Genomic DNA, 17,882 nt, shown 5'->3' with positions numbered 1-17,882 from the left:
TGAAGCTCTCGATTAGATTCCAGTCTGTAACTCACTCCCGGGTCTCTGTTATTCTATATATAAACTATCCTGAAACACTCGATTAGATTCCAGTCTGTAACTCACTCCCGGGTATCTGTTATTCTATATCAAAGCCACCCTGACCCCTCGATTAGATTCCAGTCTGTAACTCACTCCCTGGTATCTGTTATTCTATATATAAACTATCCTGAAACACTCGATTAGATTCCGGTCTGTAACTCACACCCGGGTATCTGTTATTCTGTATAAAAACCACCCTGAACCCCTCGATTAGATTCCAGTCTGTAACTCACTCCCGGGTATCTGTTATTCTATATATGAACCACCCCGAACCCCTCGATTAGATTCCAGTCTGTAACTCACTCCCGGGTATCTGTTATTCTGTATAAAAACCATCCCAAACCCCTCGATTAGATTCCAGTCTGTAACTCACTCCCGGGTATCTGTTATTCTATATATAAACCACCCCGAAACCCTCGATTAGATTCCCGTCTGTAACTCACTCCTGTGCATTTGTTATTCTATATATAAACCATCCCCAACCCCTCGATTAGATTGCAGTCTGTAACTCACTCCCGGGTATCTTTTATTCTATATATAAACCACCCTGAACCCCTCGATTAGATTCCAGTCTGTAACTCACTCCCGGGTATCTGTTATTCTATATATAAACCATCCTGAACCCCTCGATTAGATTCCAGTCTGTAACTCACTCCTGGGTATCTGTTATTCTATATATAAACCATCCTGAACCCCTCGATTAGATTCCAGACTGTAACTCACTCCCGGGTATCTGTTATTCTATATATAAACCACCCCGAACCCCTCGATTAGATTCCAGACTGTAACTCACTCACGGGTATCTGTTATTCTATATACAAACCACCCTGAAACCCTCGATTAGATTCCAGTCTGTAACTCACTCCCGGGTATCTGTTATTCTATATATAAACCACCCCGAACCCCTCGATTAGATTCCAGTCTGTAACTCACTCCCAGGTATCTGTTATTCTATATATAAACTATCCTGAACCCCTCAATTAGATTCCAGTCTGTAACTCACTCCCGGGTATCTGTTATTCTATATATAAACCACCCCGAATCCCTCGATTAGATTCCAGTCAGTAACTCACTCCCGGGTATCTGTTATTCTATATATAAACCACCCCGAACCCCTCGATTTGATTCCAGTCTGTAACTCACTCCCGGGTATCTGTTATTCTATATATAAACCATCCTGAACCCCTCGAATAGATTCCAGTCTGTAACTCACTCCTGGATATCTGTTATTCTATGCATAAACCACCCCGAACCCCTCGATTAGATTCCAGTCTGTAACTCACTCCCGGATATCTGTTATTCTATATATAAACCACCCCGAACCCCTCGATTAGATTCCAGTCTATAACTCACTCCCGGGTCTCTGTTATTCTGTATATAAACCTCCCCGAACCCCTCGATTAGATTGCAGTCTGTAACTCACTCCCGGGTATCTGTTATTCTATATATAAATCACCCTGAACCCCTCGATTAGATTCCAGTCTGTAACTCACTCCCGGGTATCTGTTATTCTATATATAAACCTCCCCGAACCCTTCGATTAGATTCCAGTCTGTAACTCACTCCTGGGTATCTGTTATTCTATATATAAACCACCCTGAACCCCTCGATTAGATTCCAGTCTGTAACTCACTCCCGAGTATCTGTTATTCTTTATATAAACTATCCTGAACCCCTCGATTAGATTCCAGTGTGTAACTCACTCGCGGGTATCTGTTATTCTATATATAAACCACCCTGAACCCCTCGATTAGATTCCAGTCTGTAACTCACTCCCGGGTATCTGTTATTCTATAAATAAACCACCCCGAACCCCTCGATTAGATTCCAGTCTGTAACTCACTCCCGGGTATCTGTTATTCTATATATAAACCATCCTGAACCCCTCGATTAGATTCCAGTCTGTAACTCACTCCCGGGTATCTGTTATTCTATATATAAACCACCCTGAACCCCTCGATTAGATTCCAGTCTGTAACTCACTCCCGGGTGTCTGTTATTCTATATATAAACCACCCCGAACCCCTCGATTAGATTCCAGTCTGTAACTCACTCCCGGGTATTTGTTATTCTATATATAAACCACCCTGAATCCCTCGATTAGATTCCAGTCTGTAACTCACTCCCGGGTATCTGTTATTCGATATTTAAACCACCCCGAACCCCTCGATTAAATTCCAGTCTGTAACTCACTCCCGGGTATCTGTTATTCTATATATAAACCATCCCGAACCCCTCGATTAGATTCCAGTCTGTAACTCACTCCCGGGTATCTGTTATTCTATATATAAATCACCCCGAAACCCTCGATTAGATTCCAGTCTGTAACTCACTCCCGGGTATCTGTTATTCTATATATAAACCACCCTGAACTCCTCGATTAGATTCCAGTCTGTAACTCACTCCCGGGTATCTGTTATTCTATATATAAACCATCCCGAACCCCTCGATTAGATTCCAGTCTGTAACTCACTCCCGGGTATCTGTTATTCTATATATAAACCATCCCCAACCCCTCGATTAGATTTCAGTCTGTAACTCACTCCCGGGTATCTGTTATTCTATATATAAACCACCCCGAACCCCTCGATTAGATTCCAGTCGTAACTCACTCCCGGGTATCTGTTATTCTATATATAAACCACCCAAACTCCTCGATTAGATTCCAGTCGTAACTCACTCCAGTCTATCTGTTATTAAATGTGTGGTGTATTTAGTGTGTGGGAGGTGGAGAATGGGCAGTAATTTTGTTTTGTGAGTGAATGAGTGAAAAGGATGAGAGGAAAATGAGATAAAGGACAGCGTTGTCTTTGCAATTTGTTTTTTGACTTGGAAATTCCCCATAAAGGAGGGTGTGCACCAATCCCGGAGACACTGCCATATCAGGTCGATGCGCGGAGTGGACGGAGCAAGTCCCGGGTCCATCTCCCTGCTGTAAAAATCAATTTAACATACGGTCCCCGATAAGGGACATTCCAGATATTAAACTGAAAAGAACAAAAACTACACTTGATCTGAGCCAAAAGGCCGAGAAGCGATGCCCAGCGCTCTGGAGTTGCCCAAGTGTCTTATGCCTTCCCTCTTTGACAGCGGACTGACAGCATTCAAAGACTTTCCGATGTCAACACTGAGACTTTCCCTCTTGGCTTATTGCTCCCTGGCCTTTCTCATCGGAACAGGAGATTCACATTTACAGAACCGGCCTCTTTCCCCCTTTTTCAGCCGGACCGCGTGACACGTATGTAGATGAGGAGCGGGCCGCCAATCGGATGGGCGCGGGCGGTGCCTATCCACACGCATGTCACTGTCACAGGCAGCTGCTGCAGAGCAAGCTTTGGAAAACCCTTGAATGGGCAGCAGCAGGGGGAAGGAACTCGGCTGCTGCCACTCGCCCTGCCTTCTCCCAGAGCCCTGCAAATATTTCCCCATCAGATAATTCCCCTTTTGAAAGGCAGGCTTGGAACTCTCAGGATGTGGAGGTGCCGGCGTTGGACTGGGGTGGGCACAGTAAGGAGTCTGACAACACGGGGTTAGAGTCCAACAGGTTTGGTAAGGAGCAGTCTTCTGGAAGCTACTGATTTGAAACAAACCTGCTGGACTTTAACCTGGTGTTGTAAGACTTCTTATTGGTGAAACTCTCAGGCAGCGCATTGCAGATTCTAACCACTCGTGCTGTGCTATTAAAAATAGGCGTGTTCGGGATGCATTTGGCAGTCCTGTCAGCTTCAGCCCTGGCTCCACCCCTTAATTACGTCAGAAAATTCCCCACTAGTTGGAGATTGGTAAAGGTGTGTGTGTGATTCAGACATTCCCCACTAGATGGAGATTGGTAAAGGTGTGTGTGTGATTCAGACATTCCCCACTAGGTGGAGTTTGGTAAACGTGTGTGTGATTCAGACATTCCCCACTAGGTGGAGATTGGTAAAGGTGTGTGTGATTCAGACATTCCCCACTAGGTGGAGTTTGGTAAAGGTGTGTGTGATTCAGACATTCCCCACTAGGTGGAGTTTGGTAAAGGTGTGTGTGATTCAGACATTCCCCACTAGGTGGAGATTGGTAAAGGTGTGTGTGATTCAGACATTCCCCACTCGGTGGAGATTGGTAAAGGTGTGTGTGTGATTCAGACATTCCCCACTAGGTGGAGATTGGTAAAGGTGTGTGTGATTCAGACATTCCCCACTAGGTGGAGTTTGGTAAAGGTGTGTGTGTGATTCAGACATTCCCCACTAGATGGAGATTGGTAAAGGTGTGTGTGTGATTCAGACATTCCCCACTAGGTGGAGTTTGGTAAACGTGTGTGTGATTCAGACATTCCCCACTAGGTGGAGATTGGTAAAGGTGTGTGTGATTCAGACATTCCCCACTAGGTGGAGTTTGGTAAAGGTGTGTGTGATTCAGACATTCCCCACTAGGTGGAGTTTGGTAAAGGTGTGTGTGATTCAGACATTCCCCACTAGGTGGAGATTGGTAAAGGTGTGTGTGATTCAGACATTCCCCACTCGGTGGAGATTGGTAAAGGTGTGTGTGTGATTCAGACATTCCCCACTAGGTGGAGATTGGTAAAGGTGTGTGTGATTCAGACATTCCCCACTAGGTGGAGTTTGGTAAAGGTGTGTGTGTGATTCAGACATTCCCCACTAGGTGGAGATTGGTAAAGGTGTGTGTGATTCAGACATTCCCCACTAGGTGGAGATTGGTAAAGGTGTGTGTGATTCAGACATTCCCCACTAGGTGGAGATTGGTAAAGGTATGTGTGATTCAGACATTCCCCACTAGGTGGAGATTGGTAATGGTGTGTGTGATTCAGACATTTCCCACTAGACTCAGCTGATTGGTCATGGGGGAATCACTCAGAAGCAGCTGGGTTTCTCCCCTGGTGGATACCTTCCTGACCGACCTTTTATACAACGGACTAAAGAGTCCTCCACCCCTCAGCGGGGGGTGAGAAGCGATTTGGAGGGTTGTTGGCGGTTAGGCAGGGTTCCGGGATGGCGCAGGTGAGTGGGCCTCGGCAATGCTGCCCTATTATTCTGAATGTTGGTGCTGAGGTCGTTTACTTTTTTTAATGACTGATAAAGAGAATTTCTCCATTTCATGAACTTGGAAGTTTCAATAATTTAGGAAACATTAAAATAATGCTTGTGTCAGCGGATTTATTTCATTTGAGATCTTTTCTAGTCTTTTCCCCATTGTAGTTGGTGGCGTTCCTTCTCCTCTACCTCCTCCCGATTCCCAGGGGCCGCTGCAGTTCTCCTGAGGTGGTAGCTGCCCCTCCCAGAGTAACCTCTTGGCCTCGCATCGCCGGCCCCACCACCCACACACATACACACACAAAACCCAAAGTGGCCGGCGACCATCTCCAATGGTAACATAAATAGCCAACGACCCTGGTAATGCAGGATGACAAATCAGGGTGAGTCTGGCTGGTGATGGGCTGTTTTACTGGCAGTGTGAGGAGAGAGGTGCCGTGTGGTTGTGGTTACATGATCCCTATTCTTTACCTGTCTCTCCTGGATCCCCAGATAGCCTATATAAATGGCCATACGTCTAATGTGTCGCCTGTTCTTCAGCTAGGTTATATATTTGAACATAATTCTGTAACTGTGCCTTATAGTTCCCCAGCGAGCTTAAATAAATAACCCTTGTTCTGTGAACATGTCTCCTAGTTCACTAGCTGGATTATATACATGATCATTAGTCTGTAACCGGGTGTCCTTGTTCTCTTCTAGCTTAGACTCATGGCCGTTATTCTGTAACTGTGTCTCCTCGTTCCACAGCCAACTTATATACATGACTATTATTCTGTCGCTGTGCCTCGTCGTTCCCCAGCCAACCTATCCACATGTTCCTTATTGTGCAACTACGTCTCCATTTTTCCAGCGAACTAATATACATGATAATTATTATTTAACTGTGTCTCATCGCTCCCTGGCTAGCTTATACACATGATGATTCTTATTCTGATAGTGTGTCCTGGATCGCCAGCTCGCTTGTACACATGGTTCATATTCTGCAACTGTGTCTCCGAGTTTCGTAGCTAGCTCACATCAATTGCATTTCTTCTGTTCCTCTTTCTCAGAATTTAGGCTGTACAGATAGAAACCAAATCACATTTTTAAAAAATGGAATATAACATGGAAGGAATACCTTCTGCACAATTTAAATGGGAGATAGAACGACATTAATCACCGAAACACAGAGTAAATCCTGATCCTGTCAGAAAGTTTGATATTGATGGAATTTGGTTGTGGAAGAAAGGAGAGGTCCGGCCCACAAAAGGGCATCAAATTGCGCAGCGATTCAATGGAGAAAAAGGTACAAAGCAACTATAAGCAACGCCCCACGTCAAACAGTCCCAGTAAGGCAGTTGATTTCGGCCTCGGCAATTGTGGGTTCCTGTGTGGGGCGGAGTGAATGTTGGTCCGGAAGTTCATCTTGACAGAGTCAGCGAACTGCCTTCAGAGCGTCTTCAGATATGGATGGTCATTAATATGTCTCCAGAAAATGTAACTCTGAACAGCAGATGATGTCATGGAACAGATACTGAAGCTGCTCTGTGTTTAGGTTTTCAACCAATCCTGGCAGCTTCTGCTCAGCATTCTTCTCACTCTGACACTGTCTTTCCACTGACACAAACCAAAGCAATGTTTCTCCCGAGCTGTGACCAAACCCAACACTGAGGGAACAAGGTCACCTCCGCTTGTCAGGCAAATATTGTCCCTTTAACACCTGTGTTCTGTTTACCCTACAGCCGTAACACAGTCACTACTTTGAAATGGCAACTGACAATATGTAAAACTGGATTGGGAGATTTATGTCAGAGAGGAGATTAAGAAATATGGAAGCAACTGGAGTTAATCTATTAACCGACAGCCGGAATTAAAAGAAACTGGAGATCACTGCTCAGAATCCACATGAAATTCTGTCCCAGCCCACAGCCACTTCCAACAGTCATTATACTCAAAGCATTTCTCATCGTCCTCAGATATGGATGTTTTTTCAGAGGTCATAGATCACTTTAGAGAATTCCTTGGTGTATATTAGCTGTTTGATATACTGCAGTGTATCTGTGGTCTCTAACATGTCTCCAGAAAATGTAATCTAAACAGAAGATGATGTCAGGGAACAGAGGCTGAAGTTGCTCTGTGACATGTGTCAGCAGAACACACGGTAGTTGCTGATGATATTCATTTTCCTGCGGAATAGACCAGATCATTCTCAGCGTATTCCATCAATGTTAAGTATCAGGAAGTTTGGTTTATTGCAATGATCCCTGCGTTCCCACAGAATTGATGTAAAGTTTTGCTCGTCTAACCTATCTCTCATTCTCCTCCCCTCTCTCGTCCTCAACTCTCTCTCTTATCCTCAGTCCATACTTTCTCTATCTCTCCTTCAGCATTAGAAACGCCAGAGGACTGGAGAGAGCAGTTACCATTTTATACTCGATCATCAATGAAAAGAGAAAGACGAACCTCCATACAATATTATTGAGGTAATAATAGTGAATATATGAAGCTATTGTAACTATTTCTCCTGACTAAGTGACACAACTGGAATAAACTATTATCTGTTTTCTTGTAGTTCTCTGAAAACAATTAATGGCCGCAGCATGGAGACAGGAGCCATGAATATAACTGTCTGTTGGCTCCGAGACGCCCAAAAACCCTGAGTGAAATTTGAAGAGTCACCTCAAACAGACTGAATGAGCAGAGACTCATCGCACTTACTCTTCCCATCAAGGGACCGTGGTTATTCATGTTCCAGCTTCATTGCTGATGTTAATAAAAAGAGTTGAAGAAAATCCGTGGGCAATTTGAGTTTGGTGTAACTTACATTTGAAATTTTTAATCCGCTGAATTTCAGACGGGTTAAACTGGTAAAACCGACCCAAAGATAATGTAAGATCTCATCCACAAACTGTGCACTTGTTGCATATTTGTCAAGGAGTTTGAGTTCTGGTGGCTTAGTGGATAGTGAAGAAGATAATATAAGATTGCAACAGGATTTTGACCATTTGGGCCAGTGGGCCGATGAATTGCAGGTGGAGTTTAAGTTGGATAAATGTGAGGAAATGCATTTTGGTAAATCAAATCAGGGCAGGACCGATTCAGTTAATGGTACGGTGATGGGGAGTGTTACAGAACAAAGATATCTAGGAGAACAGGCTCACAGCTCCTTGAGGGTGGAGTCCCAGGTGGACAGGTTGGTGAACAAGGCATTCAGAATGCCAGGCTGTATTGGTTAGAATATTGAATACAGGGGTTGGAACGTCTTGTCGAAGTTGAACAAGGCATTCGGAAGGCCACACATGGAATACTATGTTCCATTCTGCTAATCTTATTATAGGAAGAATATTGTTAAACTGGAAAGCGCAGAGGGGATTTACGAGATGGTACCAGGATTTCATGGTCTGAGTTCTAAGGAGAGGCTGGATAGGCTGAGACCTTTTTCCCTGGAGCATTGGAGGATTTGGTGTGAACTTATAGACGTCTACAAAATAATGAGGAAATACATTAGTTCGATAGTCCTCTTTTTTCCCCATGGTGAAGGAACCTAGAACTAGAGGGCATAGGTTTAAGGTGAGAGGGGAGATATACAAAAGAGACCCGAGAGAAAATATCTTCACACAGCGGGTGGTGTACATCTGGAATGGGATTCCAGAGGCAGTAGTAGAGGTGGGTGCGATTTTGTCATTTAAAAAACAGGTAGACAGGTACATAGGCAGGGTGGGTATAGAGGAATATGGTCCAAATTCGTGAAAATGGGGCTAGCTTAGTGATAGAAACTATGTGGCATGGTCAAGCTGGGCCAAAGGCCTTGTTTCCAGGTTCTAAACATCCATGACTCTATGTCTCTAAAGCAAAATTTTAATAACATTCCGTGTAACCAACTGAAATAGTTTTGTTTAACGGTTGTACATTGCGATCTCATTGACGTCATCATTACTGCAACGTGGAACCATCAACAGGAGAACGCCTTCATAATTTTACCACATGCTGTTTTTTCAATAAATGGTTCCACGTTCCAGGTTCAATCCCGGCTCTCGGTCACTGTCTGTGTGGAGATCGCACATACTCCCCGTGTTTGCGTGCGTTTCGCCTCCAAAACCCAAAGATGTGCAGTGTGAGTGGATTCGCCATTCTAAATTGCCCGCTAATTGGAAAAATAATGAATTGGGTACTTGAAATTTCTGTAACAGAACCTTTGACGAGTGCCTCATGGCAGACTGGTACAAAAGGTGAAGTCACACGGGACCTGAGGTGAAATGATAAGATGGCTACAGAACTCGCTCTGTCACGGATGGCAGAGGGTAGCAATAAAAAGGATGTTTTTCCGAATGAAAGGTAAGGACCAGTGGTGTTCCACGGGGATTTGTGCTGGGGCTCTGCTGTTTGGACTATCGATGAATGATTGAGGAAAATGTAAATGATCTGATCAATAGGTTTATGGATGACACCAAGTTCGGTGGAGTGGCAGATAGTGTTGAGGATCATTAGAGGATACAGCAGGACATGTGCAGTTTCGAACCTTGGATCGGGATCGGTTTAATATAGAGGGGAAATATACAGTAAATGGCAAAACTCGTAGGAATGTAGAAAGTCAGAGAGATCTGAGCCTGCAAGTTCACATATCTTTTAAAACGGGACACAAGTGGACAATGTAATGAAGAAAGCATACGGATGCTTGCCTTCATTGGACGTGGCACCTCGTATAAAAACTAGAATAAAAGCTAGCAAGTCATGGATAGAACCTTGGTAAGGCCGCACTTGGAATATTGCGCACAATTCTGGACGCCACATTACCGAACAGATGTGGAGGCTTTGGAGAGCGTGCAGATGACCGGGATTTGCCTGGTCTGGATAGTGTTACCTAGGCGGAGATGCTGATTGGACTGTTTTCATTAGAAAGACGGAGGTTGAGGGGTGACCTGATCAAGGTCTATAATATCATGAGGGGCATTGTTAAATTGGACTGGCAGGCCCTCTTTCCAAGGTAGGCGGGTCAGGCACCATGGTACATAGGTTTAAAGTCCGTGGGGCAAAGCTTAGAGCATATGTGCGAAGCAGGATTTTTACACAGATGGTGGCGTGCGCCTGGAACGCGTTGCCGGGGGAGATTGTGAAAACAAATACCTTAACGGCGTTCAAAAGGCATCTTGCAAAATAACATGGCTAGGGTGGGTATAGAGGGATACGGCTGAGAGTTTTGGGAAAGGTTGGTATCATGACCGGTACAGGTTTAGAAGGCCGAACGACCTGTTTCTGTGCTGTATTGTTCTTTGTTCCAACCATGTCTAGGTGATCCGTTCCAAACCATACCCATTTGTATCTATGTGTGCTGTCGACTCATTGACTTTACAAGGAGCTTTTATTCTGATATTGTTTTGTTTCCATCCATTTCGAATCGGCATCTTGCCCCACTCTATCAATACCAATTCTATATCCAATACAGCAACTCCACCTCCTGTTCCATTCTATCTATCCTTTCAGAATGCTGAGTGCCCTTGGACATTTATCTCCCAGTCCCGGTCCTCCTGCAACCATGCTTCAGTGACCCCAGCAAATCATACCCATTTGAATCTATTTGTGCTGTCTGCTCATTGATCTTATTCCGAATACTGAGTCTATTCAGGTACAAGTTTTCCAAATATGTCCGATTGATTTGTCTTTCGCTTGAAGGGTTTTCTTGCGGACTCTGCTCTTCACACATTCTGACCTCCTTCATTAATCTCCGGTAAAAGTGTGCCTCATCCACAACTTTCGCTCCCCCAGTCACCTTACATTTGTTCCCGTGTCCATCCGCCTTTGCAGCGGATAAGCTGATTGCTGATGACATTAATTATCCTGCGGAATGGACCAGATAATTCTCAGCGTCTTCCATTAATGTTAGATATCAGAAAGTTTGGTTTATTGCAATGATCTCTGCGGCCCTCTTAGATTTGGTCTGGAGTTTAGCTCCTCTCTCCTAACTCTCATTCGCCTCCCCACGCACATCCTCAATTCTCTCTCCTATCCTTCTGTCCTCCACTTCCTCTGTCTCTCTTTCAGCATTATAAAGACGAGAGGAATGGGGAGAGCAGTTACCATTTCAAACTCCATCATAACTGAACAGACAAAGTTGTACCTCCATATAATAGTATCGAGGTAATAATTGTGACTATATTAAACTATTTTAACTATTTCTCCTGTCTCAATGACACAACTGGAATAAACTGTTATCTGTTGGTTTGTAGTTCTCATCAATAATTGCTGCCACAGCATATAGACAGTGTTTGTCCCTGGACGCCCAAACTCCTGAAACAGGCGCAATTAGCAGAGCCTCGTCACACTCGTTTTTCCCATTATGGGACCGTGTTTATGTCTGTACCACCTTCCTTGGTGATGTATAATACACGGCATTGAACATCGTCACTGGACAATTTGCGTTTGATGTAAATTTCTTTTAACATTATTAATTTAATTAACATAATTAACGAGAGATATTGTAGGCCTCGTCAAAAAGAAAAAGGAGGCATTTGTCAGGGCTAAAAGGCTGGGAACAGACGAAGCCTGTGTGGCATATAAGGAAAGTAGGAAGGAACTTAAGCAAGGAGTCAGGAGGGCTAGAAGGGGTCATGAAAAGTCATTGGCAAATAGGGTTAAGGAAAATCCCAAGGCTTTTTACACGTACATAAAAAGCAAGAGGGTAGCCAGGGAAAGGGTTGGCCCACTGAATGATAGGCAAGGGAATCTATGTGTGGAGCCAGAGGAAATGGGCGAGGTACTAAATGAATACTTTGCATCAGTATTCACCAAAGAGAAGGAATTGATAGATGTTGAGTCTGGAGAAGGGGGTGTAGATAGCCTGGGTCACATTGAGATCCAAAAAGACGAGGTGTTGGGTGTCTTAAAAAATATATATATTTTTTTAAAAAAATATTTTTATTAAGGTTTTTTAACAACACAATTTTTTCCCCTTACAAACAATAACCCCCCCCGTCACAAAATAACGCAAATTCTCCCTGAGCCAGATATATACAAGGCAAGATGGTATATTTACATAGCTTTATACACTGGCTCTTGGCCGCGCGTACCGTTTCCCCCCACCCTCCATGCTATCTCCCGCTCGTCCATCCCCTCAGACAGTCTCTCGTTCCCCCCTCCCCCCCCCCCGCCCCCCAGGGTTGCTGCTGCTGCTGATCGACCTTCTTCTAATGCTCTGCGAGATAATCTAGGGACGGTTGCCACCGCCTGTAAAACCCCTGCGCAGACCCTCTCAAAGCGAACTTAATTCTCTCCAATTTTATGAACCCCGCCATTAATCCAGGCCTCCAGGCTAGGGGGCTTCGCCTCCTTCCACAATAGCAAGATCCTTCGCCGGGCTACAAGGGACGCAAAGGCCAGAATGCCGGCCTCTTTCGCCTCCTGCACTCCCGGCTCGTCCACTACTCTAAATATTGCTAGCCCCCAGCTTGGCTTGACCCGGACTTTCACCACCTGAGATATTACTCCCGCCACTCCTCTCCAGAACCCCTCCAGTGCCGGGCATGACCAAAACATATGGACATGGTTCGCCGGGCTCCCTGAGCACCTTCCACATCTGTCCTCTACCCCAAAGAACCTACTCAACCTCACCCCCGGCAAGTGCGCTCTGTGAACCACCTTAAATTGTATCAGGCTGAGCCTGGCACACGAGGAAGAGGTATTAACCCTACCTAGGGCAACAGCCCACAGACCTTCCTCAATCTCCTCCCCCAGCTCCTCCTCCCATTTACCCTTCAACTCTTCTGCCAGCGCTTCCCCCTCTTCTTTCATTTCCTGGTGTATTTCCGACACCTTGCCCTCCCCGACCCATACACCCGAGATCACCCTGTCTTGAACTTCTTGTGCCGGGAGCAACGGAAATTCCCTCACCTGTCGCCTCACAAAAGCCCTCACCTGCATATATCTAAATGCATTTCCCGGGGGTAACTCGAACTTCTCCTCCAGTGCCCCTAGACTCGCAAATGTCCCGTCAATGAACAGGTCCCCCATTCTTCTTATCCCCGCCCGATGCCAGCCTTGGAACCCTCCGTCCATCTTCCCCGAGACAAACCGGTGGTTACCCCTGATCGGGGACCACACCGATGCTCCCATTGCACCCCTGTGTCTTCTCCACCGGCCCCAGATCTTTAATGTTGCCGCCACCACCGGGCTTGTCGTGTATTTTGTCGGCGAGAGCGGCAGCGGTGCCGTTACCAACGCCCCCAGGCTCGTTCCTTTACAGGACGCCATCTCCATCCTCTTCCATGCCACCCCCTCTCCCTCCATAACCCACTTACGGATCATCGCCACGTTTGCTGCCCTGTAGTAACTCTCTAGGTTTGGCAAAGCCAACCCTCCTCGGTCCCTGCTGCGTTCCAAGAACCCTCTCCTAACCCTCGGGTCTTATTTGCACACACATACCCCATAATACTCCGACCTACTCTCTTGAAAAAGCCCTTGGTGATCACGATGGGAAGGCACTGAAACACGAACAAAAACCTCGGAAGGACCACCATTTTGACCGACTGCACCCTACCCGCCAACGAGAGCGGGAGCATGTCCCATCTTTTAAAATCCTCCTCCATTTGCTCCACCACCCTCGTCAAATTCAGTTTATGTAGGGCCCCCCAACTTCTGGCTATCTGGATCCCCAGATACCGAAAACTCCTCTCCGCCCTCCTCAGCGGTAGGTCCCCTATCCCTCTTTCCTGGTCCCCTGCCTGTAATACAAAAAGCTCACTCTTCTCTACATTAAGCTTGTAGCCCGAGAACTCCCCAAACTCCCTAAGAGTCTGCATGACCTCCACCATCCCCTCCATTGGGTCCGCCACGTATAGCAGCAGGTCATCCGCGTATAGCGATACCCGATGCTCCTCTCCCCCGCGGACTATCCCCCTCCATTTCTGAGACTCCCTAAGTGATATGGCCAAGGGTTTGATCGCCAATGCAAACCAGAGGGGGGACAGGGGGCACCCCTGCCTCGTCCTTCGGTACAACCGAAAGTACTCTGACCTCCGCCGGTTTGTCACTACGCTCGCCACCGGGGCGCTGTAAAGGAGCTTAACCCAGCTAATAAACCCTCCCCCGAACCCAAACCTGCGCAGCACCTCCCAGAGGTACTCCCACTCTACTCGGTCAAAGGCTTTTTCCGCGTCCATAGCTGCCACTATCTCCGCCTCTCCCTCCTCCGATGTCATCAATATCACGTTTAAGAGCCGCCGTACATTGGTATTTAACTGCCTGCCCTTTACGAATCCCGTTTGGTCCTCGTGAATCACCCCCGGGACACAGTCCTCAATCCTAGTGGCCAGTACCTTCGCCAATAGCTTAGCATCCACATTGAGGAGCGAAATCGGCCTGTACGATCCACATTGCAGTGGATCCTTGTCTCGCTTTAGGACCAGGGAGATTGTCGCCTCCGACATTGTCTGGGGCAGGGTTCCCTCCTCTCTTGCCTCGTTGAAGGTCCTCACTAGTAGCGGGGCCAGCAGGTCCACATATTTTCTGTAGAATTCCACCGGGAACCCGTCCGGCCCCGGGGCCTTCCCCGCCTGCATGCTCCCCAAACCCTTACTCAACTCCTCCAGCCCAATTGGTGCCCCCAAACCAACCGCCTCCTGCTCCTCCACCCTCGGGAACCCCAGCTGGTCCAGGAATTGCCTCATCCCTCCTTCCCCTCCTGGGGGTTGGGATCTGTACAGCTCTTCATAAAAGTCCTTAAATACCTTATTTATTTCCGTTGCACTCTGAACCGTGGCTCCCCCTCCATCTTTGATTCCCCCTATTTCCCTCGCTGCCGCCCTCTTACGGAGCTGGTGCGCCAGCATCCGACTAGCCTTTTCCCAGTACTCGTAAGCCGCCCCTTGCGCCTTCCTCCACTGTGCCACCGCCTTGCCCGTGGTCAGCAGGTCAAACTCCGTCTGGAGCCGTCGTCTTTCCCCAAGTAATCTTTCCTCCGGGGCCTCTGCGTATCTCCTGTCCACCCGCAAGATCTCCCCCACTAACCTCGCCCTTTCCATTCCCTCTGTCTTCTCCCTATGAGCCCTGATGGAGATCAGCTCTCCCCTGATCACCGCCTTCAACGCCTCCCATACCACCCCCACGCGCACCTCCCCGTTGTCGTTGGCCTCCAAGTACCTTTCAATACACCCCCTCACCTTCCCACACACCACCTCGTCCGCCAGCAGTCCCACATCCAGCTGCCACAACGGGCGTTGGTCCCTCTCCTCTCCCAGCTCCAGTTCCACCCAGTGCGGGGCATGGTCCGAAACGGCTATGGCCGAATACTCCGTCCGCTCCACTCTCGGGATGAGCGCCCTGCCCAGAACAAAGAAATCTATCCGGGAGTAGGCCTTGTGCACGTGGGAGAAAAAAGAAAATTCCCTGGCCTGCGGCCTTGCAAACCTCTATGGGTCCATTCCCCCCATCTGATCCATAAACCCCCTAAGTACCTTGGCCGCCGCCGGCCTCTTTCCAGTCCTTGATCTGGAGCGGTCCAGTGCTGGGTCCAGCACCGTATTGAATTCCCCTCCCATTATTAGTCCTCCTACCTCCAGGTCCGGAATGCGCCCCAACATGCGCTTCATGAATCCAGCATCATCCCAGTTCGGGGCGTATACATTTACCAACACCACCCATGTCCCTTGCAACCTACCGCTCACCATCACGTATCTCCCTCCATTATCCGCTATAGTCTTGGCCTCAAATGACACATGCTTTCCCACCAGAATTGCCACCCCTCTATTTTTCGCGTCCAATCCCGAGTGAAATACCTGTCCTACCCATCCCTTTCTTAACCTGACCTGGTCCGCCACCTTCAGGTGTGTCTCTTGGAGCATTGCCACATCTGCCTTCATTCCCTTCAAGTGCGCAAACACTCGAGCCCGCTTCACCGGCCCATTCAGGCCCCTCACGTTCCACGTTATCAGCCGGATTGGAGGGACTCTCACCCCCCCCCCCGGCGACTAGCCATCTCCTTTTCTGGGCCAGTCCCTTGTCCACGTCTCCCCCCGTCCCAGCCACCTCTTCTGTGTCCCGTTCTCTTTCGGCCAGTGCGGCAGCAACCCTTTCCCCCCCCCCCTTCCCCACCTCCCGCCTCTCCCCCTTCCCCCCCCCCCTCCCGCTAGATCCCCGTCTAGCTTTTTTGCTCCCCCCATATCCCTCCCGTAAGTCAGCTGACACCTGCTGACCCCGGCTTCCCCCGCCATCCCTTTAACCCCCCCCCCGTGTGGGACTCTCCCAATCAATGTACATTCCATTGTCCCCTTCCCGCCCTTTTTTTTTTATGCTGCCGCGCGCGGGAAAACCCCCGCGCTTCCCAAAGCCTGCCCCGCCCCCCCATGGCGCTGCTCCTGTCAGGCCTTGTCCCTCTCCCCCAGCCCATATATCCTTTCCTGCGCGTGGTTGACCCCCTATGTACAACAAACATCATACTTCACCCCTCAAACACCCCCCTCCCACACAAACCCTCAATTAGAGTCCAATTCTTCAGTTAGTATAAAGGTCCACGCCTCTTCGGGCGTTTCGAAGTAGTGGTGTTGGCCATTATGTGACCCACAGTCGCGCTGGCTGCAACATTCCAAATTTCACTCCTTTCCGATGCAGCACCGCTTTGGCCCGGTTGAAACCCGCTCTCCGCTTAGCGACCTCCGTGCTCCAGTCCGGGTATATTCTGATCTCTGCATTGTCCCACTTGCTGCTCCGTTCCTTCTTGGCCCATTTCAGGACCCTCTCTCTGTCCGTAAACCGGTGAAATCTCACCACCATCGCCCTTGGCGGCTCTTTTGCCTTGGGCTTCCTCACTAGCACCCGGAGCGCCCCTTCCAGCTCCAGCAATCCCGGGGGGGGCCTCCACGCCCATCAGCGTCCCGATCATTGTGCCCACATATGCCGCGGCGTCGGCCCCCTCCACTCCTTCTGGGAGACCCAGGATCCTCAAGTTGTTTCTCCTCGATCTGTTCTCCAGGTCTTCGAGTCTTCCCGTCCACGTCTTGTGCCGCGCCTCGTGCCGCTCCACTCTCTCCGCCAGGCCCACGAGCTCGTCGCCGTTCTCACTCACTTTTTCCTGGATCTCCTGAATCTTCACCTCTTGGGCTTTCTGAGTTGCTCCAAGTTTTCCCACCATTGCCAGTATAGGCGCCACCATCTCCTTACGCAGCTCCTCGAAGCAGCACTTGATGAACTCTTTCATCTCCTCTCTGTCCGTGGGCACCGCCATTTTGTTTTTTTCTTCTTTCTTCTCCCGCTGCTCCAGGGCCTCTTTCCTCGCCGTTTCACTGCGGGTCCGGTCCATGCAGGTCTGTAGGGGACTTCCTCCGTTCTTCCCCACGGGTTGTTTTTTTTTTACAGGTCCGTTGGGCCCAAAAGTCCGTTTCTGCGGGAGCTGCCGACTCGCGCGGCTTAGCTCCGCATCGCCGCGACCCGGAAGTCATGGAGAGAAACATTGAAGGTTGAGAGAGAGCCGTATCGAGGGAGAAAGGGAGGGAGAGATCGAGATAGAGCGGGAAAAAGAGACAAAGAGAAAAAGGAGAGAGAATGAAGGAGAGAAATAGAGGGACAGAGAGAAATCGAGACTTGAGAGAGAGCTGCATCGAGGGAGAGGGAGAGAAAGAGAGAAAGTGAAGAAAAGAGAATGAAAAAGAAATAGTAAAAGACAAAGGGAGAGAGAAATAGAGGGAAAAAGAGAGAAAGAGGAAGAGAAAACAAGAGGGAGATGGAAATAGAGAGCATATATATGTACAGAGAGAGAGAGAGGAGGAAAGTGAGGAAGAGAAAAAGAAGGAGAGAGAAATTGAAGTT

General features: G+C 48.0%; 2 long non-coding RNA genes and 1 other non-coding gene across 3 annotated transcripts in view; 1 reads left to right on the top strand and 2 right to left on the bottom strand.

Annotated features, from left to right (window-relative positions):
• LOC140399568 (uncharacterized) overlaps window positions 1-8,057 on the top strand; it is a 600,283-nt gene extending 592,226 nt beyond the window's left edge. The window contains exons 5-6 of the long non-coding RNA XR_011937722.1: window positions 7,478-7,573; window positions 7,663-8,057. This is a non-coding gene — a long non-coding RNA (uncharacterized lncRNA). The remainder of the gene's footprint in view (window positions 1-7,477; window positions 7,574-7,662) is intronic.
• LOC140399571 (uncharacterized) overlaps window positions 1-17,882 on the bottom strand; it is a 586,817-nt gene that overhangs the window by 240,413 nt on the left and 328,522 nt on the right. The window lies entirely within an intron of this gene.
• On the bottom strand, window positions 2,931-3,120 carry LOC140399799 (U2 spliceosomal RNA). Its single transcript, XR_011937886.1, has one exon. It is a non-coding gene; the product is annotated as a U2 spliceosomal RNA (small nuclear RNA).

The sequence above is a fragment of the Scyliorhinus torazame genome, chromosome 23 (assembly GCF_047496885.1).
Source record: "Scyliorhinus torazame isolate Kashiwa2021f chromosome 23, sScyTor2.1, whole genome shotgun sequence".
Taxonomy (NCBI): domain Eukaryota; kingdom Metazoa; phylum Chordata; class Chondrichthyes; order Carcharhiniformes; family Scyliorhinidae; genus Scyliorhinus; species Scyliorhinus torazame.
The sequence above is the reverse complement of the archived record's forward strand: the minus strand, read 5'-3'. Positions and strand labels throughout refer to the sequence as shown.